Source organism: Balaenoptera physalus (assembly GCF_965194825.1).
Source record: "Balaenoptera physalus genome assembly, chromosome: 17".
NCBI lineage: Eukaryota > Metazoa > Chordata > Mammalia > Artiodactyla > Balaenopteridae > Balaenoptera > Balaenoptera physalus.
This window is the reverse complement of record NC_138895.1, coordinates 77,349,775-77,374,417: the sequence shown is the minus strand read 5'-3', so window position 1 is coordinate 77,374,417 and position 24,643 is coordinate 77,349,775. Positions and strand designations below refer to the sequence as shown.

Here is a 24,643-nt window from a genome sequence, read left to right as displayed (position 1 = left end):
TGAGAAATGGGGATATTTTGGTGAACGTTCACGGGGCTGGTACGCAGAGTGATCGAGATGATGGATGCAAACTACCTAACATGGAATTATCACTCCATAAAGTTAGTTACAATTATCGTGATGAATACTGTTACCCAGGTATTTCACTCCTACAATTTGACGTACTATCATTTGATATTATCGTTATCAAAGTCACTTAATTAAACCTGTTGTTACAAACCTAGTGACAGGGAGCAAGTCCCTTGCAATCTCTGTCTTGGAGTTCTGTTCACATTCACTTCCTACTTTTTGAAAATATGGACTATATCCCTAGGACACACATATTAGTGGCCTCAAGATGAATCTGTCTATCATCAGGGTCAAGAGAGAGCCAGGAGTTCTCATGCTTTCAAAGTTCAGAGCGGGGAGAGATTTCTGAGCATGAGGGTGGTCCAGAGGAAGCTGCACAGAAGTAGGACTTGAGTGGGCTTTGATGGGAGGAAACGATGAGAGAAAAGGAAAGACGGCAGGTGGCCACTCTGGGGGGGAAAAGGCAGGGATGGCAGGTGAATTCAGGGGTCTGATTACCCAAGGGAGCTGTAGGGGGTAGCAGCTGGTTTCAGGTATCCCAGCATCCCCAGAACAGGACTTAGAAAAATATGTACTGAATGAGTGAGCTAGTGGCTGTGTAAGTGGATGGGTAGATGGATGGATGGATGGATGGATGGGTGGATGGATGGACCAATTAATTCTCCTGGGTGAAGAGAGGCATGGGCATAGAGAGGCAGTGAGGAACAAAAGTGAGAGGGCTTTAAATCCAGCCTAAGCAAGAGGTGCAATTAGAAGGTAGTAAACCCCAAGATACAGGACAGGTATCTCACAGGCAGTGAGGAGTCAGTAAAGGCTTCTGAACAGGGTGTTAGAGAAGGTATTTTAGGAATGTCCTTGAGTCATTTGTCTTTGCATCTCAGTGCTGAAAATAGTGCATAGCACTCAATAGCCTCTCAGCAAATGAGCCTCGAAGCTTCCTGAAGATGAACTTCTGATGGCAGAGGTTGGGATGGTTATTCCTTTACCCCGGAGCCTAGCACAAAGCTTGGCGTACAGCAGGCCTTCACTAAACATTGGTGAGCAGGAACTCAAATGAATGGCTGGATGCTGGATTGACCGCTGAGTGGGATGAATGCGAGAGGTGCTGTCTGAAGCAGGGAGCCCAGCAGAGGCTCGTGTGGCCAGAGGAGAAAGGGGTGAGGCGTGATCCAGTGCTTCACTGCCACTGCCCTGCGTAGGACCCTCTCCTAGGAACGGGCCCAAGCCTGGAAGGTTGAGACCAGAATGTTGTAGACTAGCTGGACTGGGGGACACCATTGAGGCAGACAACTCAGAGAGAATTCCGCAAACTAAAGCAAGAGATAGACTCTTTAAAAAACCTTCTGTACATCCAAGTTAATATTAGTATTCTCTTTAATCTTTTCTACACCGAAATCGTCTTCTTTTCTTGATCCCTAAAAGCATGAGTTTTAGTCTAATTTGTAACACTTCGAGTTTGGCAAAAGTTCAGTCAAAAGGATGGTAATTAACACAACTTTCATCTTGAAAGCCTAGTCTGAGGGCATAAGAGCACGCTTCCCCCTTCCTCTTCTTCTTAGGAATCAGCAGTTCTTGTTTTTAGTTGGTGAAAGCCCAGGGAATTTGGATGAGGAAAAAAAGCTGTATCTTAGCCCTTGTTAATATCCTTTGAACATCAGCCGAGGTGTTGCCCTTGCCTCCAAGCATCTTAACACCAAGTACAGGGATGAATCGTAACCTAGGGGAGCACGTGAAAGGCAAGGCTGGAAAGAGGCTCCGTGAGTGCTTCCTCTCTTACGGAGAAGTGTGTGTGTACAAAATACATCACCTCTGTAAGCCTCAGGGCTCTCCACTATAAAGCGCCAGCCTCACAGCCTTGTTGCAAGAGGTGTGGGAAGTACACTGTGTGAGGACCTCAGCGCGGGGCCTGGGGCAGAGCAAGCGCTCACCACTGGCTTCCATTCCTTCTCTCCCTCTTAGTTCCGTGGGTCCCCCCAATAGGACAACAGCTCGCCAGCCCTTCTTCGGTGACTAATTCTACCTTGTCATTCTCTTTAAAACTTTGAAAGCAACTTCCAGTGTGGCAAAGTGGGGGTAGCGCTTCATAAATTGCAGCTGATGGCAGGAGTCAGAACCTGCTGGAAAGACGAACAGCCTGGTCCCTCTGAGGCGCAGGGAACTGAGCAGGAGGTATGGCTTCATGGCCAGGTCTGCTTCCTCCCGGCCGTGGGACGCCTGCTAAGCCCTCTGTAGCCTCTCTCCACCTGCGTCTCTCCATCTTTATATAACTTTTGTTAAAACATTTTTTAAAAAGCTTCTGGCCGCACCACGCAGCATGTGGGATCTTAGTTCCCCAACCAGGGCCTGTGCCCCCTGCATTGGAAGCACGGAGTCTTAACCACTGGACCACCAGGGAATTCCTGCTCCATCTTTATATAACTTTTAAAGGGAAGTGGAAGGGAATTAAATGTTTACAACGTAGCTTTTAAGAGCCAGTCATTCATGCACATTTTCTCTCATGTGATCCCAGCAACAGCCCTATAAGGATTACCATCCCCACTTTATAGATGGAGGCTCAGAGTGGGCAAGTACTTTGCTCAAGGTCTTGGGACTAAAAGCAGCAGAGCCAGGGTTATAAGGCTTGCACTGTCTCTCCCCTACACTGTCCTACCTATGGCTGGAAACAACGAGAACTCAGCCCATCACACCCTTATTTTCCACGCCACTCGGGGTGGCTTATGGGTGATGACCTGTAAACAAAATCTTTGCGAGGGTGGCCAGGACAGAGAGAGGAAAGGCGGGAGAGTCTGGCTTCTCCTGTGTCAGGAGTGCCGAACGGGGAAGTCACACAGGACGGCTTGCAAAGGTCCGTTGTCATGCTCTCATTATGTCTGCAGCCTGGAAAAGCCCCACAGACCAGAACCCACCCTCGGTCACTTTGATGTGCATTTACAACTGTCCCACACTCTGCTTTATACAGAGCGCTCACTCAGTCTCATTTCAATACCCTCACCCACCTGATGAAGTAGGAAGAACCAGTATTATTTAAAAAGAAAATACATTACTTGTTTAATCACCTCTTTTGTACATTCCCCACTTCATACCAAAAAGAAATTGGGGTATACTCAGGAAAGGGTGTCAAAGAAGTTTAGTAAGCTGCTGGTACCAGGTGAAGGAGGTTAAGAAGCCAGATTTTCTGAACCCCAAGATGCTGTGGCTTTCCCATGATGCCATGCTGCCTTGATGGAGGGCAGGGGTCCTGTGAAATTCATGCCATCTCCCCATTGCCTATCACTCCACCAGGCTCTCTGGATAGTCCAACATTGTCAACTCCCAGAGTCCCCTATTAATTCCAGGAGAGGGAATGATGGGTGAGTTTTATGGGCTTTTTACACTCTTCAGAATATTCTAACTTTTCTCCAATGAATTTATATTACTTTTAATTAGAAAGAATTTTAATTACATTTAAAAGATCAATTCCATACTAAAACATAACCTGACTCCTGTCAAGAGGAAAGCAGCCATAGTCACTGATCAGTGGATGAGTGGCAAGGCCAAGGCCATGGAAGAACACTTGGCAGGGGAAATAAGAGGTGGGAAGACCCCCGAGGGCGGGAGAGGCCGTCCTGACCGAGAGGAGTGGTCCCAAGAACAAGCCTTGCCGTCATCACGTCACAGGTCTGCCGAAATGGCAATCTTCTTCACACCCTGGAAAAAAGCTAACGTGCATTGTCCTACAGCCATCGGCGTCACCTCAGTTTAGTTAAAGGCAGAACGGCAACTTTTGCAATTTTTAAAGCAAAAATAGCAGCACAAAAGTCTATGGTAGAAAATACAGGTGAACAAAACAAAGAAAATTAAAATTACTTACTGTCCTCTCAATCAGGGAGCATGACGGTTAAATACTGTTATCCTCCTAGCATGTCTCTTCCGTGTGTGTGTATGTGTGTGTGTGTGTGTGTGTTATAAGTAGGAAACAAGTTAAATCATATTGATGTTGAACTTGTCTTTTTTTATCTCACAGTGCATTGTGAATATCAGTCTGTGCTGATACCTAGCCATTTATGAGATTTTCTAATGCCATCGTGCATCAGGTATTTAGGCTGTTAGGGAGAGAGTCATGGAGAGGTTAGGAGCAGCTGCAGGTCACACTTGGATGCAAAGCCCTGCTCTGATTTGTACTTTTTGATTTGGACTCTTCCTTCATCTGTAAGAAGGAGTGTAATGATGCTGATAGTTTCCCTAGAGGACTGTTGTAGTGAAAAATAAGATGATTTTCATATAACAATAGGGTGCATTACACATGTGAGTATTCAGTAAATGATAGCTTTATTGTTTCTAGTTTTATGATGTTTTAGACAACACTGAAATGCACATCCTTGTAGCTAAATCTATTCACATAGCCATCATGATTTTCATATACAAAAGAATGACTAGGTCAAAAGGTATACATATTTTTTTTTCTGCGAGATAACGAAAATGTATTGAATGAGCAGTTTACATAATATTTTAATCATTTCCCAATAGATATCATGTGAAAACCTTTATTAAAGGGAAATATTTTTTTATTGTATATGTATGGTAAATATTTAGATAGTATTTTAAGCCATGTTTCTTGGTCCCTATAGCTAACTTTTTAAAAATGGTTTTAATGAGCTATAACTCACATAGCAGACAGTTCACTCATTTAAAGCATACAATTCAATGGTTTTTAGTTATATTCACACAGTCGTGCAACCATCACCATAATCTAATTTTAGAATATTTTCATCATCCCACAAAGAAATCCTGTACCCACTAGGAGTCAGTCCCCATTCCCCACCCTCACTCCCAGCCCCTGGAAACCACTAACGTACTTTCTCATTCTGAACATGTCATATAAATGGAATCACACAATACCGTGGCCTTTTGTGTCTAGCTGCTTTCACTTCATCCATGTTAGAGCATGGAAGCATCAGTACTTCATTCCTTTTGGTTGCTGAATAATTCTCCACTGCCTAGATATACGATTATTTTGTGTACCTATTTATCAGCTGATGGACATTTGGGTTGTTTCTACTTTTTGGTGATTATAAGCAATGCTGCTGTGAACATTCGTGTTTAATTTTGCGTGTGTGGATATATGTCTTCGTTTCTCTTGGTTGTATTCCTAGGAGTATGTATGTGTGTATGCTGGGTCATATGGTAACTCTATATTTAACCCTTTGAGTAGGTGCCAACATGTTTTCTAAAGCAGCTGCGCCACTTTATATTCCCACAAGCAATGTACGAATGTTCCGATCTCTCCACATCTTCAACAACGCTTTGTCTTTTTTATTATTATTATAGAAATTTTAGTGGGTATGAAGTGGTATCTCATCATGGTTTTAATTTGCATTTCCCTAATGTCTATGATGTTGAGTATCTTTTCATGTGCTTATGGGCCATTTGTATATCTTCTTTGGGGAAACATCTATTCAGATCCTTTGCCCATTTTTAAATTGGGATAATTTGTCTTTTTGTTACTGAGTTATTAGTGTTCATTGTATATTCTGGGTACAAGTCCCTTAACAGATATATGATTTGTAAGCATTTTCTCCCATTCTGTGGGTTGTCTTTTCACTTTCTTGATGGTATTTTTTGCAACACAAAAGTTTTTAGCTTTGGTGAGATCCAATGCATTTATTTTTTTCTTTGCTGTTTTTGCTTTTGGGGTCATATATAAGAAACCACTGCTTAACCCAAGGTTCAGGAGTCCTGCCTAGCATTCTAACTATACATATTTTTAAAACATTTTTTATAACGTGCTGCCAAAACGCCTTACAAAAAGGCATTATTATTTGCAAACTTAACCCACCAACCAACCGTGTCTACACATGGAAGAAAGAGGAGGAGATGCCAGCAGGTAATGGGCGCCTGCTGCGTTTCACGCCCTTTACCTCATCTTCTAAACCTCGGAACTGGGGAGAGAAGGCTGTGTCCCTTTTATGAAAGAGGGACAAAGCCTCAGACGGGATAAATGACTTGCCCCAAATCACCCACTGCTTCCGAGTTGGATTCAGTCTGTTTGTCTCCAAAGCAGCTGCACCGTCCGGCCTCCCTATGCCAAAGGGAATAGGGAAAAGGCAACTCTCTGCTCTCAGCCTCCCTTCTCCTGACATCTTTGGCAAATGGTACTCTCCACGTGACCTGGCTACAGATTGTCCCCTTTACCTGGACGCGCCGTGTGGAGGCCTTGCCCAGGCATCCACTGGGGGGAGCCCTCCCGGGTCTGGGAGCCTCCCGGGCACTTGCTCGGCCTTGGCTTTGCCCCTTTAGAACAGAGCTTGCTCTCCTGTCATGTTTCTCCTCCAGGCCCTTGGACACTTGACAAAATGCCTTTTTCCATCTGTCACAAACATTACATCCAACGGCCTCAGTCACCTTCTGGCTGTCAGAAACCATTTAAACTCTTGGCACTTGAAAAGTACTGCTTTCCCAGGCAAAGGTATCACCCTTTAAAAGTGACACCCTGAGTGATGGCCAAGGCGATGGCTGCCCCCTTATTTCAAAGGGAATCGAAAAGGCAGGCTCCTGAGTCTTTCTCCCTGTTCTCAACAAGCAATTCATACATACACGGTGGGCAGGTGTCGCTTTTTAAAGCTAATATCAAAATTATAACTTGCAAAAGTGCCTAGATGTTTCTTTCCAGTCATGTATTCCTGTGGCTTTGTTTCAGGGACCAGCTGACCCGGAATAACGCCTAGGGCAGCTGGGACTGTGTGGAAGAGAGGGCAAGCCTTGGCCTCGGAGGATGTCAGCCTCGGCTTTCCCACGTTCTTATTCTTTGGCTTTGAACAAATCAGTCACCCCTTTAGGCCTCAGTCCCCTCAACGATACAGCACATGCCTCACAGCCTTATTGCAAGAGGTGTGGGAAGTACACTGTGCGAGGAACTCAGCGCGGGGCCTGGGGCAGAGCAGACGCTTCACTGGCTTCCATTCCTTCTCTCCCTCTTAGTTCTGAGGGTCCTCCCAGTAGGACATGCCAGCCCTTGGCTGACTAATTCTACATTGTCGTGCGCTTAAAAATTTTGAAAAGCAAAACCAGTGTAGAGAAGTGGTAAGAACACGGGCTTAGAAATCAGAGAGACTTGCGTTTGAGCCTCTGCTCTGTCCCTGAGTGGCCTCGTCGTGTTCATAGTGATGCATCAATGAACTGCACCAAATCAGTTAACTTCACCAAATCCATTTTGTAAAGTCGGGATTTTATTCATCCCTCTTAGTTTTGCTGTGTGGGTTGGTGACATCAGGATACATGAGTGAATGGTAGTGACGGCCGCTCTGGGCGTTAGCCAGCCCTTGCCCAGGGCTGCACCTGCACATCTAATTTCAAGGTGGAAAGATGGAGGGGTGAGAGGCACTGCCTGGGTTCCCAGCCCAGAGGAGGCTGGCCTAGAACCGAAGCCTGGCCGCTCTGCCCCACGGGAGAGACGGAGCTGCTTGTTTTCCCTGTAAGCTTGACTCCACAGTCAGCTGTGGTACGTGAACTTCCCCACCAAATACGAGCAGCTAGAAGGCGGCAGAGCCCAGCCCAGACATCTGGGAGCGCAAAAGCCATGTCTGATGGCTAGTTTCCTCCCCGTCACCCCCGATTGCCTCCCTCTCTCCATCTCCCCCTCCTTTGCTTTCTTCCTTCTCCCTTCCCTCCTGGAGTAAATGGCCCCGACCAGCTCCTGACCCATAGAAAGGGCTCCCTGTGCCTGCCCTGGAGAAGCGCAGTGTGTGTGGAAGCTCTGAGATTCTGGCAGGTGTGGATGGTCTTGTGTGTGCAGGAGGGGAACTGGCTGGGGGACAGGGTGTCCGCTCAGGGGACAGTAGGAGCAGGAGGGGTGACCCGGGCTGCGTGGACATGACTGGTGGTGACTCTGGGTGGAGTCAGCAGGAGCAGAGCAGAGAGGAGGGATGTGGCCCAGCGTGGGTCTGACATCCCTGGAGAGGTCAGCTGAGGAGGGGGCACCTCGGCAGGAGGCTGGGCTGGGAGGAAGGGCACTGGCCCGAGAGGGCCTTCCTGGGTGCCACGAGCCAAGGTGTGGGGAGGGGGCTGCCCCAGGGAGCTCAGTTACAGGGTGCTGGGGTCAGGTTCCAGGATGGGAGAGCCCCTGTGCTGGCCACAGAGGTGGGGAGGAGGCCTGGAGCGAGGGGCTGCGCTGGAAGTGGACTGTCCAGGGTTCCCGTAACATCCGGACCACAGAGGCCACCGTGGACTTGCTCTTTGAGGTTGCAAAGGGCAAACTGCCTGCACAACCAGCTGAATGGAAACCCGCCACCCGGGCCTGTCCTGGCGGCTGTGCCTTCGGGCCTGAGCCTCACACCCCAACCCCCCTGCACTTGGCCTTGTGTGTTCAGATGGGCCTGGCATTTTCCACTGCCCACTTCCTTATCTTGTATTAGCTCTAGCTGGGTGTGAAGTCTGAGCCTAGCGCCCGCCCTGTAAACGAGGGTAGCCCCGGGGCCCATCATTCCAGCAGACCCGCTCCCCAAACTTTCCCGTGTTGACAATCCCAGGGGACTCTGGCTAAGGTGCTGATGCATTACTATGAACTAAATAGGTACCCTGCAGAATCCCTGCCCCAGCTGAGCTCCCAGAGTCCATGTCACATCATTTGCAACTCCATCCCCTTCAAATTTGTCAGGGAAAACAAGTATAAATTATTATACAGTGTAGAAAAAAGAATGGGCAGAGCATGGGCTTTGGGATTAGAGAAATCTTACTGAAACCTGAGCTGACAACTTGGTGAGTGGCTTTACTCCCTGGGTCTCAGTTTCCCCACCTGTAAAATGGGTATATAATAGTGTCTCAAGGTACGGCATCGAGAGCATGGGCCGTATGTCAATTATTAGCCCAGGTTCAAGTCCAGCATCCCCCACCTACCAGCTGTGTGTCACCAGGAAAGCTATTTAAACCCCCCCGTGTCTCAGTTTCCTCAAATGTAATATGGGGGTAAGAAGGATATTTACCTCACTTGCTTGTTGAGATGAGCTGGTAACATAAAAGGTAATGTGCTTACATGTGTTAGCTTTCTAATAAGCAGTAGCCGTCATTAAACTCAGAATTGATGTTTCAAAGAGTTCTTACAAAAATTAAATGAAATAACAGGTTTGAAAAATACTTTACAACCTGTAGAGCACTGTCAGAGATCAGTTATTATTATTTATAATATTATTGCTACTCAAACTAAAATTTAAAAAAATAGTGAAATTTTCTCCAGTCTAAAGAAGGCTTTGGGGTTGAAATTCTGTTTTGGCCAAGGATATTTTAAGCAGCTGAGCTTGTCTGTCCTTTCCTATCCCTCCTTGGCGGCCCGATGATGCTGGGTGTAATTAGTTGTGGCTCAGTTGAGGCTCAGTAAAGGCTGGCTGACAATTTCACACCCATCCAGTGGCTTATAAATGGATGACACCATTCTAAATTACATCAAGGCCAGTTTTGAGTTTGCTCTTTAGAGGACAACCACAGAATCTCGTCACGCGTGAAAAGCCTATCTCACAGAAGTGTTAAGGCATCATAGAACGAGCGAGTTAGAAGTTAGAAAGGGGACTTTAATAAAAGCCATAACCATCCTGTGATAGATCGTAACCTCCTTTTGTGCTGTTAAAGCACATTTCGAGGTGTTTGGGCGAGTTTAATTGCTATTATTGTTTATGAGATGAAAATACAGGGGCAAAGCAGTTAAGAGGTCTGACTCTGGTCATGCTGGGGAACTAATCACAGAGGCCTGATCTCTAAATGTCTGTCCAGCTGTTTCTACCAGCCCAGGGACACAGCCTGCTCTGCTGCTAGAAGCTAGTCTGTTATCAGGATAATTCCAGGGGCATTTTTGAGCACCTCTTATATGCCAGATGCTGCAGGGAATCTGAAGATGATTAAAACCTTCAGAAAGTTTGTCATCTACAGGGAGGGGAGCTTTTTTGTTTTTTTACTTCCTCTGTCCCACCCTGCAATTCTCCCTCCCTGCCCTTCCTGCCTCCTAGTAAATGCTTGACGGCCACTCTGGCCATGCAAGGTGCTAGTGCCAGGTGTCAAGCACTGACAAAACAGGTAGGCTCCTTGCCTTCCTGGAACTTAACGGTTCTGGAAGTCACACCAACATGGAGATGGGAAAGGGAGATGTTAGGGAGACCCTTGAAGAAATTCCCTTCACAGGGCCTGATACCACCTGATGCCACTACGCACCACCTCTTCTTTCTCTTGGGGAGACTGCCCTTGTCTTTGTTCTAAGTGGAATTCCCAAGGGTCTCTGTGCCCTTCCCAGAAGCCTGACTACATATTTGCCCCAAGGGAAGATAACCCGTAATGTTTCAAAATTCCTTGGTAAGAACGCTCTTCGTGTAGAAATGATGCCTTGTCTCCTCCTTTATGCTTCTACTAGAGTCTGGGTCTCCCAGATGGGGTGCACGAGACAATCCACTGTAGCACAGGAAGAAAATTCTAAAATATTTACTTATAAATATCACTTAGGTAGCCTTATCCTTTTAAAACATTTTTTTTAGGAAATTCCCTGGTGGTCCAGTGGTTAGAGCTCCGCGCTTCCACTGCAGGGGACACGGGTTGGATCCCTGGTTGGGGAACTAAGATCCTGCAGACAGATGGCACCACATCTTCCATCCCTCCTCCCCACCAATGTCACGGGGCAGGAGCCAGCCTGGGGAACATCACCTTAGGACAGAGGACATGACCTGGGCAGACAGGGCTTGAGCCCACCTTTTGCAGGGGGTAAAGGGAACATGAGCCCTTCCGCCAGGCTCCGAGTCCCTAAGAGGAAAGGATCAAGCCCTGGCTGGCCCGGGCTGGAGACTCATCCCTGATTCTGGCAGATCCTAAAATGAGGGGAACAATGGGAGTAAATTCAGAGGCAAAGCCAGCAGAGCCTGCCAGGCAGTAGGAGAAAGGGGAAGGTCCCTGAGACGGCAGGTTGGAGCAGTGAGGACCGGGGAGGAATCCACACAGGTGCCAAGCACAGTGCGGGGAGGGTGGGTGGAAGGCTGGGGCAGCTCTGGGCTGAGACTGAACTGATCTGAGGAGGGTCAACTCATCAGCCTGTCCCAGGTGCATCTGAGAGGGAAGAGGAGATCACAGGGGGCAGGATGACCGGTGAGTGGCAGATACTGAAGTCACTTCCAACTCCAGACAAGATGCAACTTGTCATCCCATAACGAGAAAAAACGAGACGGCACAAACGGAACGTCCTGGCCAGCACCAGCAAATGCGTAGCCTTAGTGGACTCTGCTTGTGTTCAAGGTTGAGCTGAACATCACCCATCCATTGAGCCTTGGGCCCATTGCAACATTTTGGACCATTTCCTTTGGTTTCCTTCACCCCGGAGGCCCCACACTGCTGCCCTGTCATCGTGGTCCGCTCCCGACCTCCTGGATGACAGGGCATGTGTCCCAGGCATCCTTGTGCCCCCAGAGCTTAGCCTCATGACTGGCGTGAGGCTAATATTTACGTCATACAATATTCATTTAAATAAATAAACACCTGTTAGATCCAGAAAACAAGAGTGTGCATCTTAGTGCGTCTAGAGGAAGTTAATAAGGAAAGCAAAGTTGCGACGTTGAGAAGGCTGAAACCGGGCCCCTGCTCAGAGAGCCTCCCCAGCTCTGGGAACCCATGGTCCCCGAGGGGGACAAGATGGGGTTGGGTTGGGCAACAACAGAAGAGAACAGCTCTGGTGAATCGGCAGCATTTATGCAACTTCTCACAGCAGAGAAGCCCAGTGCACACAGAGCTTCTGCTTCTCTTTTCCCAAGGACACTGTCAGCTCCAAGAGGGCTCCCAGAGGAGCACGAAGATTCTGACAATGCGCGTTCAGGTCCCGCTCTAGCTGGAGGATTCAGCTCATCCAGATGGACCACTTGCCCTACTTTGGAGATGGTTCCAGAAACATGAACTCCCACTTCTAGAGAAACAGTAGGGTCTGATGTCCCCCAGATGATTTCCAAGGTTAGCTCATTTTCCTCCCCAGAGGTGAAGAGCCAATATCCACAGTGTACGTGCTTTCGTTCGGAAGGCAGATCCATCGCCTTCATTTATCTGTACACTTGAGGGACGGGTACGGGTCATCTGTTTGGGGGCAGGCGGGTGCTGGGCTCACGGTCCTGTGTCAGACCTGTCCCTGCCCTCCCCAGCTTATACTCTTCACTTTGAAAGGAAAGGGGGGGGGCATGCATGTTCTGTGCCCCACCTCGTGCCTTGCCCTATGCTAGGTAATTTACACACATCCTCCTATGGACTCTCACAATCTAGGAAAGAAGTAGGATTAGTAACACCATTTCGGCTCACAGAGAGATTCAGAAACCTTGGCAAGGTCACACAGCTCCCAAATACCCTGAACCGCTCTCTTCTCTTGACTCCAATATGCGTGTGTCCTATTTTTGCAGGGGCAGGTAAAACTCCAAGGGGTGTTGCGAGGAGGGAGCAATCCCTTTTGGTTGGGGGAGGTCTGGGAACTCATAAGGACAAGGTGAGCTCTGGGCTGGGCCTGGCAGGAGGGAGGACCTCTCACCCAGGGAAGGGAAGGGCAGGGCAGCGGCAAAGTACATGGTGAAGAGGTAGGAGCCCTGGCTGCAGCGCAGAGGGGCGCAGGAGGTCCCTGCAGGGAACGGGGCGTGGAGGCTTTGAGTGGGGACTCACGGGAGGAGTGGGGAGGACGAACTGTGATGAACGCTGAAAAGGGATGGAGTCGGTCCTGTGGGATGCAGAAGTCTTCAGCAGGTACTTGAGGAGGATGGAGACAGGCGCTAAGTCTCATTCAAGCATACAGGGCTGGGACGGAGTGACAGAAGCACTGGGACAGGAGAGGACCAGGTGGGAGCCAGCAAAAAAGTGACAGCAAGCTCACCTCCCGGGGCTAGACCTCATCAGATGGGGGACCCAGAGCAAGTAAGTTAAACCGAGGGAGCCTCGGTTTCTTTGGGTGAAGTCTAGACATAGAGAGCCATTGGAAAGAAGAAAGAGGGACCATAGCAAGAGCCGAGTTCCTTTCCTGGCATCCCCCCAGTATGAGATCCCTTTCCCTGCTTTCTGCTCCTTGAACGCTGCAAGAACTTCTAACCCCAAACCTGTGCACGTGCCCTTGGCTTTGCCTGATGGCTCCTCCTCTTGATCTTCATGATGGCGGCACTCTGGGATCTTTTCAGAATTCTCTTCCAAGATGAGCCTTCTTGCTGTCCCCCACTCTCTCAGCCACCTTCTATGCCATTACCTGTTCATTTCTCTAACTCAGCACCGAGGGCAGCACCTAGCACATAGCAGGTGTTCAACAAATGGTTGTTGAATAAATGATTGAATGAGTGAATAAATCAGTACTTATCCCGCCATAGGAGGTGCACGAACTTGGCTCTCAGAGAACCCAGTAGCTTGCATGGGATCTTGAAGCTCATATGGTTTAACCCCTTTGAAAAGGAGAATCCCATCGACAGTTTGATGGCACCAAGTACAAGTCTCATGTTCGATACGTGCTTATTGAACTTCCCTACTGAGTGAACTAACTTACACTTGACTCTCCCCATTGACAGGGGGTTTACTAGAACTTGAGGTTGCCTTTTTCATCTTCCATCCTTTCCAACATTTATGTAGAAAGAAGGAAAAATACTTTTGAGTAGAACTGGGAAGCTGCTAACATGGGACCAAGCTGTAAACTGTGGGGCTTAAGCATTGCATCCCCTGCCGTGTGACGCTGAGTCACCTTTACCTCCTGGAGCCTGGAGCCCCTCTGAGACCTGACGCTGGAGAAGTGGGCTTGGTCCTGCTTGGGTTAGGAGGCCTGAGGACCCCCAGGTGGGGAGGTTACACCCGGCTCCCGACAATATTAAGTGTGTAAATCTGGTTGTTTACAAAGTGGAACATTTGATTTCAATAAGGTGATGACTGCACATAAGTATGAGGAAATTAATTGAGCAAATCTCAACTCATGGGGGCATCTTGCTAACCTGCCTGTGGCCACTAGCCTGGGTCCTAACAGCGAATTAACTTGCAAAGCCCTCCAGAAATCAGGTGCTTTTACACCTATGGACCTGGGTGTCTCCATGTGCTCTAAAGTGTGGCCGCCGGACACGACATGGTCACCCAGCCAGGGCTGACCCCAGACTTATCCTTAAGGACCTTGGCGGGGGCATCCCCTGCTAAGGGCGGGCTCTGACCTCCGTACCGTTCCCCTGCTCGGCCCGCAGCCCAGGGTTCTTGGCAGCGCGGCTGACAGCTTCAAGAACATCTCACACACGTTCTGCTTCGGCGGGTCTGACAGGGAGGTAGTGAAACACCAGGGCCAGGGCAATAGCCCCAGGCTACCCAGTCACCCCCTGCACATGGGCAGAGTGGTTCCCGCCACCCGGGCTCCCGCGGCTCCAAATTCTGGGCTTCTCCTTCTGCAGCAGCTTCTCCTGGGTGTGGACTGCTGCCTTTGATGGAGACCCCTCTCTGGTCCCTGTCTGCCTGCTGTCGGCCTCCGCCATCAGACTCGAAGCTTCCTTAAGCCCCACCGTGCCTTTCCCCTACCCTCCAGAGTCTGCACGAGCCTCTAACCCCCTAGCTTGTGCCAAGGCCGGCTCCTTTTCCTCCCGCGGGTCTCAGCCAATGGCACAGAGAGCCCATCCCCCACCCCGGTCCCCTCTATCACACTGGCCATGTCATTTCCTTGTAGAGTCACCGGAATTGACAGTTGCTATAGTTCAGTCCTTATCCCCTGGCTCCCCCGGAGGAGGTAATAAGCTCAGTGAGGGTGGGGCTTTCGTGCACGGCTGAACTCCAGCGCCTGGAAAACTTCATTGAATAAATGATTGAATGAGGGGATGAATTCAGTCTAACTCATAATAGATTCTCAGTAAATATTTTTTGAAAAGTTGCCGAAAGCTCATGACTTTTGACTATCAATCTGAACCTTTTTTACTCCTCTGTGTGAATCCTGGGGGAAAAAAACTCCACTTCTGCCTCTCCCTGCACACCCGCTCTTCTCCATCCAAGCGAATCACCCATTCAGTCTTTGCACCATCTCCTCTGCACCTTCCCAGGGTGCCCTGTGCAGAGCAGGGGCTTTTACGATTCCTTGTCTAAGGAATCACCTCTCTAGTACAGAGTTCCTGCTAAACCTAGAAGCAGCCCTGGTGTTTTTAATTCATCTTCGAGAACAACACTGAGAGAGGTTTCTAGATGACTGTCCCCGCTGGCCGTGTTGGCCCTGCCGGGTTGGGGCCGTGACAGCAGCCCAAGACACTGGCCTTGGCTCTGCTTGGGGACCAGCTGTGTGATTCTGGGCAAGTCCCTGGATGCTCTGTCTTCTCTGTGAAGCACGGGTTGGGCCAGGGCTCTCAGAGGGAACTCATCCGGCGTTCCCAGCTCACGCAGGCAACTCCGGGCGGGCCGCCTGGGGTCGGCATCCCGGCAGCTTCCATCTCTGCCACCAACAAGCCCTTGTGCCCCATGTGCCTGGGCTTTCCTGCTTGAGATTCACATGCTATGAACAGGGAGCTGTATACTATCATTTAAAAATCATTAGACCCATCAAAAAGTTGAAATAGTACAGTGCACCTATGCCTTTCACCTAGATTGACAAAGTATGACATTTTGCCACATTTGCTTTCTCATTTCTCATTTCTCAAATACATTTCTCATTCTCTTTCTCTTTATATGTGTGTGTGTTTTCTTTTTTTTTTTTTAATGAACCATTTGAAAGTTAAAGACACCATGCCTCTTGACCTCTAAATACATCGGCACGTATTTCCTCAGAACTAACACTTTCTTCACATAACTGTAATGTCTTTCTCACACCCAGGACAATTACCATCGACACAAGTGACCTAACGTGCCGTATATATTTGCATATCCCCCACCTCCATCCCAATGTTTTTCTAGCCCTTCTCCCTCGATCCAGGACCCAGTCAAGCATCACACGTTCAGTTACCCTGTTTTCTTGGTCAACTGGAAGCAGAAACCTGGAGAAGCTGATGATTTTTCAGAACCTTTCTAGTTTCTTCTGGTGTAGCACAGCCGAGGGGTGGTGTGCCTCCCCGGGAAGGCTGGTGGGTTGCTCCTTTCTGTAAAGGGTCTTTGATGCCCACTATTTCAAGCCTCTGCCAATTAATAACTCATCTATAGGGCTTCCCTGGTGGCACAGTCGTTGAGAATCTGCCTGCCAATGCAGGGGACACGGGTTCGAGCCCTGGTCTGGGAAGATCCCACATGCCACGGAGCGACTAGGCCCGTGAGCCACAACTACTGAGCCTGCGCGTCTGGAGCCTGTGCTCCGCAACAAGAGAGGCCGTGATAGTGAGAGGCCCGTGCACCGCGATGAAGAGTGGCCCCCACTTACCACAACTAGAGAAAGCCCTCGCACAGAAACGAAGACCCAACACAGCCATAAATAAATTAAAAAAACAAAACAAACAAACAAACAAAAAACTCATCTACAGCGGAGCCAGGGCCAGAAGCTCTGCTCCAGGGTCCACTGGGCAGTGACATCAATAAACTGAGAAAAGAGAAGCTGCAGCTCTGAACTGCAGCCTCCTTGGACCCAGTGAGCTTTGGGGACCGTGAGAGCAGCCTCTTGGCCTCCTCTGCCTTTTAATTAGAGACACAAAGTTCCAGTGTCTGAAAGCCAAGCATGGCCCAGACATTTAGAATCAAGCTGCCTATATTCCCAAGTGCTTTGTAAAAGAACAAGAACAATGCTGCTATCTGCCCCGTCCTTACAGAGAGAAGTCTGCTCGGTGCCGTTGCTGAAAACAGGAACCTGCCTTCTGCAAGCCTTTCTTGTTTCTAGCAGAGGAAGTTGCAACTGGTTTAGCAACTGCGCTTCTTGACAGCATGGGTTCCTCAGCACCCGCGCGAGGCTCACTCTGCCGCAGAAGCGGCCGCTGATGGAGAGGCGGTGACGGTGCTCCTGGCGGCCCTTCTTCAGCTACTCCCAGGGGAGACCATGCCCAGCTGTTGAAGGTATCTGGGGGGCCATGGGGGGGGCTGGGGTGGAGGAGGCTTCAGGACCCCAGAGACACACAGCTGGTAGCAGGTGGACTTTCTGGAGACAGATGTGCTCTGGGAGGACAGGCAGGACCTGGTCTCAAGTGAGCCTCAGCACCTAACACGGTGGCTGGCGCGTCGTGGCTGCTCGGTGATGGGGAACCGTGTGGCAGGAAGGGCTGGGAGAGCTGGGACGGGCACGCTCCTGCCAGAGAAGATTTTCCAGCCACAGAACATCCTAGCACATAGCAGGCTTCTTACCGAGGACACTCCTGCTCGCTATTAGACTTTTTAGCAGTGTGACCCTGGGCGAGACATTTAAACCTCTCCAGGCCTTCATTCTCTCCTCTGTGAAGTGGGAATAATGGTACCCAACTCACACAGGTATCAAGCAGATTAAATGAGCTGACATATGCAAAGTGTCCAAGCCAGTTTCAGACACATAGTAGGTGCTCAATAAATGCTATCAGTGTGGAGTCATGACGTCTAAAGGTACGTGGAGCCCAGGCAGGCGGACATCACAATAGTGCTTCTAGGAGTTTGGGAGTGTGGATCTTCTGTGGGAAGATGCCAACAAGAACGGGTGATAATAAGCAACAAGAATCCAAGCAGGTGGGCTGTGTACAGGGCAGGAGTAGGATTAAAGGAAAGGCAAACATGCGAGGCATATAAAATCTGAAAACAAAATGTGAGGATTAGAAGAGATTTGGGAGAACTAGAATCCCCTAAGGAATGTGGCACACTCCACGTCTTTTTAGGTTCTTAGAGGTCCAGAGAGCCTGGCGTCAGGGAAATGACCTGGGTTTTGGCCTCAGACTGTCCTGAATCGGGGTTATGCACGCAGAGTGAAGGGAAGGAGTCTGCCAAGCTGAGTGGCAGGGGAGGGGTGTTGCATGAAAGGTTCTTCTCCTGCACTCCTCAGCATAATCCTGTAAGATTACGATGATTATTTGCTTTTGACAAATGAGAAAATGAGGCTCAGAGAGGTTATGAATCTTGGTGATTCATCCAAGTCACACAGCTGGTGAGAGCCTCTGAGGGCTCCAAGGGCTGAGGTGGGGGAGGAGGAGCCTTACCTCAGTGAGAGCAGGTGTGGGAAGGACGGAAGTGTGTCTTTAAAGCAGTGCTCCTGTCTTAGGAGAAATAACACCCCATAGCTGCAAATCGTCTTTCTGTAGTGTGCTATGAGGTGCTATAAATTGGGGCTGTGGTCCTTTTAAAACTGGGGAGGTAAGGCCAAATCGAAGTTCTGGCAAAATCTGGTGCAATCTATAGTCTCCAGCTGGAAAAATGTTATTCAAGAGTGCTTAACATGCTCTGACAAATATAATAGTAATAATATTAAAAACCGATTGCAAGGCAGAAATAGAGACACAGATGTAGAGAATAAATGTATGGACACCAAGGGGGCAAAGCGGGGTGGGGGTGGTGGTGTGATGAGCTGGGAGATTGGGATTGACATGTATACACTGATGTGTATAAAATAGATAACTAAGGAGAACCTGCTGTATAAAAAAATAAATTAAATAAAATTCAAGAAAAATAGTAATTTAAAAAAAACAAACGATGGAACAGACAGACTGAAAGCTATTTAGACTCCTGTGTCTTAAACAGATCTAGAATCAGGGAAGTAAGACCAGGGAAACCCATTGTTTTAATCAGCTACACTGGGCCAACATTTGGGGTCAGCCGCCAGTGAACTAACTGAGTGACTCTGGGCAAGTTACTTTGCTTCTCTGAGGGTTAGTTTTTTCCTCGTAAAAAGAAGACCAGCTTCCGTGTGTGTTAGTAAGAAGTTTAAATTATATACAGTATGTAGGAGATACTAAATAGCAGCTATTAATATCATTCGTAACCCAGAAAATTAAAGTACCCCAAGTTACTTGTATATCCCTAGGCAGTAAACAGTAGCAGACTGTGTTAAATATGATGGGTCAAACTGCACAGCTGACGACCTGGACATTCCTTCTTGATTTTTCTGAATGCTTATTTCTAAGTGTTCCTCCATCTCATATAAGTGAAACAGACACGGGTAGGTTTGTATTGCACTGAAATCATTTTCCTATTACAGAAAAAATTTCCCCACGCTGAGCTTCGATGTATTTCCAAGGGGAGTGGATCTTTCTTAAAGACTTAGAAATGATTCATTTCAGTAAACCCCAATCAGCTTCCTGCGTTAATAGATGCTGCTGGGTTTTAATTTTTCATTTGACATTCAGCAAGAATTTATTTCCCCCAGCTCTGAGAGAAGCTGGAGGTTAAAATTCTCATTAAAATTTTCCAGCATGTGAGGTTAGAGCATTTGGTTCTTGTCAGCCAACCTGAGGGCCCTATAAGCACATTTATCCATCCATCTGTCCACCCGTCCATCCATCTATCCTTCCCTTAATGAATATGCATTGAAGCTGTACTGTGTGACTGACTTCCTCCCTCTCTTTCCTCCCCAAGAGTTCCAAAGGAAATAAGTACACTGGGTCCGAACCACTTCCTCCTATCTGAGAACCACGGAGGGAGGGGTCTCATTTCATTACGGTAACTTGAGCTACAGACAGAAACTGTGTGGCCTCAACGTGGCTCACTTTTGTTGTCAAACAGCTTTGCAAAGTCACACTTCCCTCCCTGGCACCATCCAGGCAGCTGGGACCATGGCCGGGGGGCGCTCAGGGTTGGGGAGCGGGGAGGGAAGGTGGGGAGACTCAAGGAGCTTCAGAAGAAAGTGGGAATTGTCCTCCCAATCGTGCTCAGGGGGAAAGGACCACCTTGAGAGGGTCTGGCTGCCTCTGAAAGCACAGCCCCGCCTGCCTGCACTGGGCTGGGTACTTTGTAGATGGTAATTTTATCCACTTGACTGAATTCAGTGAGCGCTTACTATGTGCCAGGCACCTGCTAGGTAATGATTTTTCATTGAGCAATATAATAGACATGGGATCGTGTTCTCAGGGAGTTTATAACCTGGGGTTGTGAAAGAAACAAATACATAATGACGAACTGTGGCGTGAGCCACGAAGGGGACAGAGCCCAGGACAGAGAGCAGAGGGGAACCAGTTGTCACTGAAGTCTTTAAATTTAGTTCTCATGTTAACCCTGGCAGGCGGCCGCGCTCCTTCTCAAAGTACAGATGTGCCATCTCCCCCTACTCTTCCAGACCTCCACACCCTCCAAGTCACATGGACAATCAGCTGAAAAATTACATCCTCTGAACAGAACTTCCAAGCACCCAGAGTGTCAGGACCCACTTCCCAATATGCTACTTTATCAATATGCCTATTGGTCCATCTACTGAACACCTATGATGTATCTGACCCTCTAGCACACAAGAGAAGTGCCGTGATCTTGTCATAAAAAGGGGTCGATTCAGCTTTATGTAACCTTCCGTCCATTTCCTTATGCCTCAGAGCAGAGTACTTAAGAGCTGGGCTCTGGAGCCAGACGCCTGGGTTCAAACCCTGCCTTCTCTTTTACCAGCTTGGTGATAAACTCGGACAAGTGACGTAAACTCTCTGGCCTCGGTTTCCTCAGTCATACAAGAGGCATAATGACAGTGGTGTGTCTCTCCCAGGCACAGTGTCTCCTCAGTTTTCATCTATTCCTTTTATTTCCTTATGGAACATCTACTGTGTTCCAGCTCTGAGTGAAAACAGACTTCTGTCTTCACGGCACTTACAGTCATTCATCAAACAATCACAGAAATGAGTGTCAGAATCATAATCCACTTCAGGGGCAACGCAGGTGAACCCGAAGAGATAAGGATGGAATGGTGAGCTGAAAAAGAGTAGCTCGGGGGTCCTCACCCCGGGCACCTGTGTGTTTTGACAAGTGATTCACGCGGGGCTCAGCACATGCAAATGCCGTTAGGAGGCAAGATATCAATTTCCATCTCACTCCATAAGCTTATGAGCCTCTCTGGTGGTTCGTGTGTGTGACCAAAAAGCAAAACTAAGTCTTGCTGGGAAAGGCGATGTAATACAGGAATCACTAACTTCACGATACCTGGGCCCACGTGTCCAGATGCCCTCCTCTTTCTAAGGAGTCCTGCATTTCCCAAGCATCCAGATTTGAAATGAAAAGAAAAGCCTATTTCATATTCACTGTTGTCCTATTCTGTCCAATTGTGTATCTGTGTGATCTAACATCAAAATAATTGTCTTTACGACTGTTTTCTCATTGCCAAGGATTATGATGTCAGCTTATAGGTTATGAGGGTATCCAGGACCTGGCCTGGGGCCTGAACCTCATTTGTAACATTTTTTGTCACATGTGTTCTGTGTCCAACAGGCTCACAGACTGGAGGTACCATATCCCACCAGCCCTGGGTATTGGCTGCGGCGGGGAGGCTCTGAGTACGAAAAGCTGATCTAGAAAACAAAGAAATGGGGAAATTTGAAATTTTGCTTTCAATGACATATTAAAGCCATGTCAGGAATGACTGTATTGCCCACCTCTCCATGCTGGACACTGCTTCACATGGATCCCGTAGGTCTGGGGAGAAGGCACTTGCTTGTAGCTCAGTTACTGTCAGCAGACAGTTGAGCCACAGAGACCCCCCGCCCCTGCCCCGCAATATGCTCGTTTTGTAACACCTACTCTCTAATCCTTACTCCTGAAAAATCCAGCAAGGCAGATATGGCTATGCTTTTTAAATAAAAACAAACAAAAAACAGTGGAAAGAAGTTTAGTGACTTCCTAAGAGGTGAAACTGAGATTTGCCCCAGCACCAAGAGGTCCCAAATCTGGCTTCTTCCTATGACATCCTAAAATGACCATAAAATGTTTTCTAGGATGCATCCACCCTGGTCTTAGGGTAAAGCCAAGCCTCCCATTTATCCTGAGGGTATATGAGATCCCCTTCCGGACACCCAAGGGTGGAAGGGGCCAGAACACGGGCTCCTGGACATGTGGGTCAGCGCTGGCAAATGGGCAATGGCTCTCTGTGGTGGACAGAGTGCTGGACAGGGGGTCATAGCACTTATCCAAACTTACTGAGCGACCCAGAGCAGATGGCTTGCCCTCTCTGAGCCTTTTCTTTGTAATGTGAGGGCACTGAACTGCTCGGTTTCAATTGGTGCTTTATGATATCCTAGGATCAGGGAGTCCTATCAGGAGAAATAAAGGGTCAAGAGTGCTGAGCCCCCAGCCCCCAACCGGCAGCTTGCTTTTATCTATTTTTCATATTGAGCTTCTGGAGCAACTTTGTTAAAACAGGTTTCAACCAGCAGACTGTATCGCAGCCTCCTTCTCCGTGGAGTGGCAGGAAAAGAAGGTGGGCCGGGGGGGCAGGGAGGACAGGCCTGTGGCTGCACCTGCCCGGAGAGGAGAGCAGGGAACGATGTGGGTCACAGGGGCGGTGCACCTGCCGAGCGAGGCCAGGATGTGGTAGGGTGCCCCCCGGAAATCCTGCGAGATCCTTGGCAGGGGAGCCAACCGATGCTAAGGCCCTGTCCCAGCTCTTATTGCCCCTGGTGTGGAGTGGCAGACCACCGGCAGCCCTGAGCAAGTCCCAGGGCAGTTGGGCGGATACCCGGTACCACTCACGGGGCACGGGGCAGGGGGTGGGGGGCACGGTAGTTGAGGCAAAAGGTCTGTGAGCCATTGTCTGGCCCAACTCTTTCCCCATCATATTTGAGAACCCGAGGCCCAAGGAGGGGAAGGACTGCTCAAACTTGCACGGTGACTTAGCTGGCCACCCAGTACCCCCAAGGGATCCAGTGTGGGTAAATCTGTAGCTATCCCATCTTACCAAACTTATCTCTGCTTAAATATGACCTTAATTTAATCCTCAAAATAACCCTTCAGGACATGTATTAATACCTCAAACGTCTGCATTTGGAAATCGAGGCTCAGAGAAGTGCAGTAACTTGCCAAAGGACACACAGCCAGTAGGCCAGGGAGCTGGAATCTGAACTCAGGCTTGCCTGCTTTGAAAACCCTCTTTGCAAGGCACCCTCATTCTTCTCTAGTTCTGCTTCTGATTATAAAAGCAAATCAGGCACATGGGAGAAAAATTGGGACATTTTAGAAAGGAGTAAAGAAGAAATCGAGAAATTCACCTATAAAATCACTACTCAGAGAGAGCCCTTGGAAACATCTCGGCAATAATTGCCTTTAATGTTATTCTACATATATGCATATGCATGTTAAAGTTTTATAAAATTGAGATAGTATGAGCATGACTAGTTTTGTTTGTTTGTTTGTTTGGGGTTCTTTTTTCCCCCCATAGCATTAATAGTTCTTTAAAGCAATGCTTTGAAAGGCTGGAAAACATTCCACACGATTCACTCCTGCCCTTCTGACCATGCCAGGCCACCTAACAGTGGCCACGACAGCTGAACCTGAGCAGGCCTTAACTGGCTTCTCTCTCCGGTCCCTCCTGCCCCGCCACCCTTCCCAGCCAGACCCCCAGCCCTGGGCTTCCAAACATTGCCACCTGACATCCAAGAGACCCCTCTGGACCTCTGCGTCCCCTGGACTAAAGTTTCACCCCAAAGTTTATGGTCCCCTAAGCTTGCTTTGATGACCTTTCAAAATCACTTTCCACTGAGTTCTTGGACTGGACCAGAGGGCAGAGAAGCAGGAAAGCATTTCATGGTGGTTGAGAGCAGGGGCTTTGGAGTCAGGCAGACCTGGTTTAAAACCTATTTGTCCTCTTACTGATCGTATAACCTTGGACACGTTACTTAATTTATGTCGCCTATAGAGCAGGGCTGCTATGAGCCACCCAGGGGACGAAGGCTGTAAAATGCCGAGCCAGGTGCCTGGCAGAGGAAGGGCTGACCACCTCAGGTGGTGGCAGTGGCTCGGACATGACCGCTGCTGTGGGGGGGTTGGATGTGACGGGTGATGAGGGTCCCCACTCGGGCCATCTGCTCCCACACCTTAGAAGCAGGTCACGTGGGTGGGCTTCCCGCTGTCACGCTCTGTGGAAGAAATACCTAGGGCCAAAGGGAGGGTTCCATCCCTAAGTAGGTGTTCACATTCCGACTGTCGCCAAGGTTTCCCAACTGTCCCAGACCTGCCTTCCCTTGGTTGGGGCTCCTCGAGCTGTCGCCCCCTTGTCATACGATGAAGGGGTTCAGGTTACTTCCTTTCCCACAGCGAGGCCTGGTTTTTAGAAGCACAAAGTGGGCAAGATGCACAGAGCTGCCCTGGGAGTGGAAGGCTGTGAGAAGTCTGAGCCCCTGTGTCCACACGATAATGCAGAGCACGCGACAAGATGATCCCTGATCTGGTCAAACAGAAACCAGCTGGAGACAGCACAGCCCACATTCCTGTGACCTCTCCACGCCAGGTGTCCGCTCAAAGGGTGGCCAGCCACTTGCTGAACAGAGTCCCTCGGGGACCTGGCTTCCAGTGGAGACGGCAGCATGGCCCTGGGAAAAGGACGTGGGCTCTGAGGCCGGGAGGGGAAGGTAGGCCCCTGCATCCCTGGTCTCCGGGGCTCCAGCCCCAGGTGTGTGGGCAGGGGAGCTAACAGGCTGACCCCTACACAGAGAAGGTGAGCTGGGAAACTCTGCCTCCTGGGATGCTGGGAAGATAAAAGGCAGCGGCATCTGCTACTTGCCCACCAGGAGGTGGGCATACAGCACACCTGAACTGCCTTGCCTGGATCCTGAGGGATGTAAAG

At 49.0% G+C, this 24,643-nt stretch overlaps 2 protein-coding genes across 5 annotated transcripts in view; one reads left to right on the top strand and one right to left on the bottom strand.

Annotated features, from left to right (window-relative positions):
• TG (thyroglobulin) overlaps positions 1 to 24,643 on the bottom strand; it is a 244,557-nt gene that overhangs the window by 41,363 nt on the left and 178,551 nt on the right. The gene's annotated exons all lie outside the window — the stretch shown is intronic.
• The window catches only part of SLA (Src like adaptor), a 92,787-nt gene that overhangs the window by 38,859 nt on the left and 29,285 nt on the right, over positions 1 to 24,643 (top strand). For 2 of the 4 annotated variants that reach the window (XM_082433869.1, XM_082433868.1), the window contains exon 2: positions 16,758 to 16,998. The exons of the other annotated variants lie outside the window; for them this stretch is intronic. The gene's annotated coding sequence lies outside the window, so the exon portion shown is untranslated. The remainder of the gene's footprint in view (positions 1 to 16,757; positions 16,999 to 24,643) is intronic. 4 annotated transcript variants of the gene reach the window in all.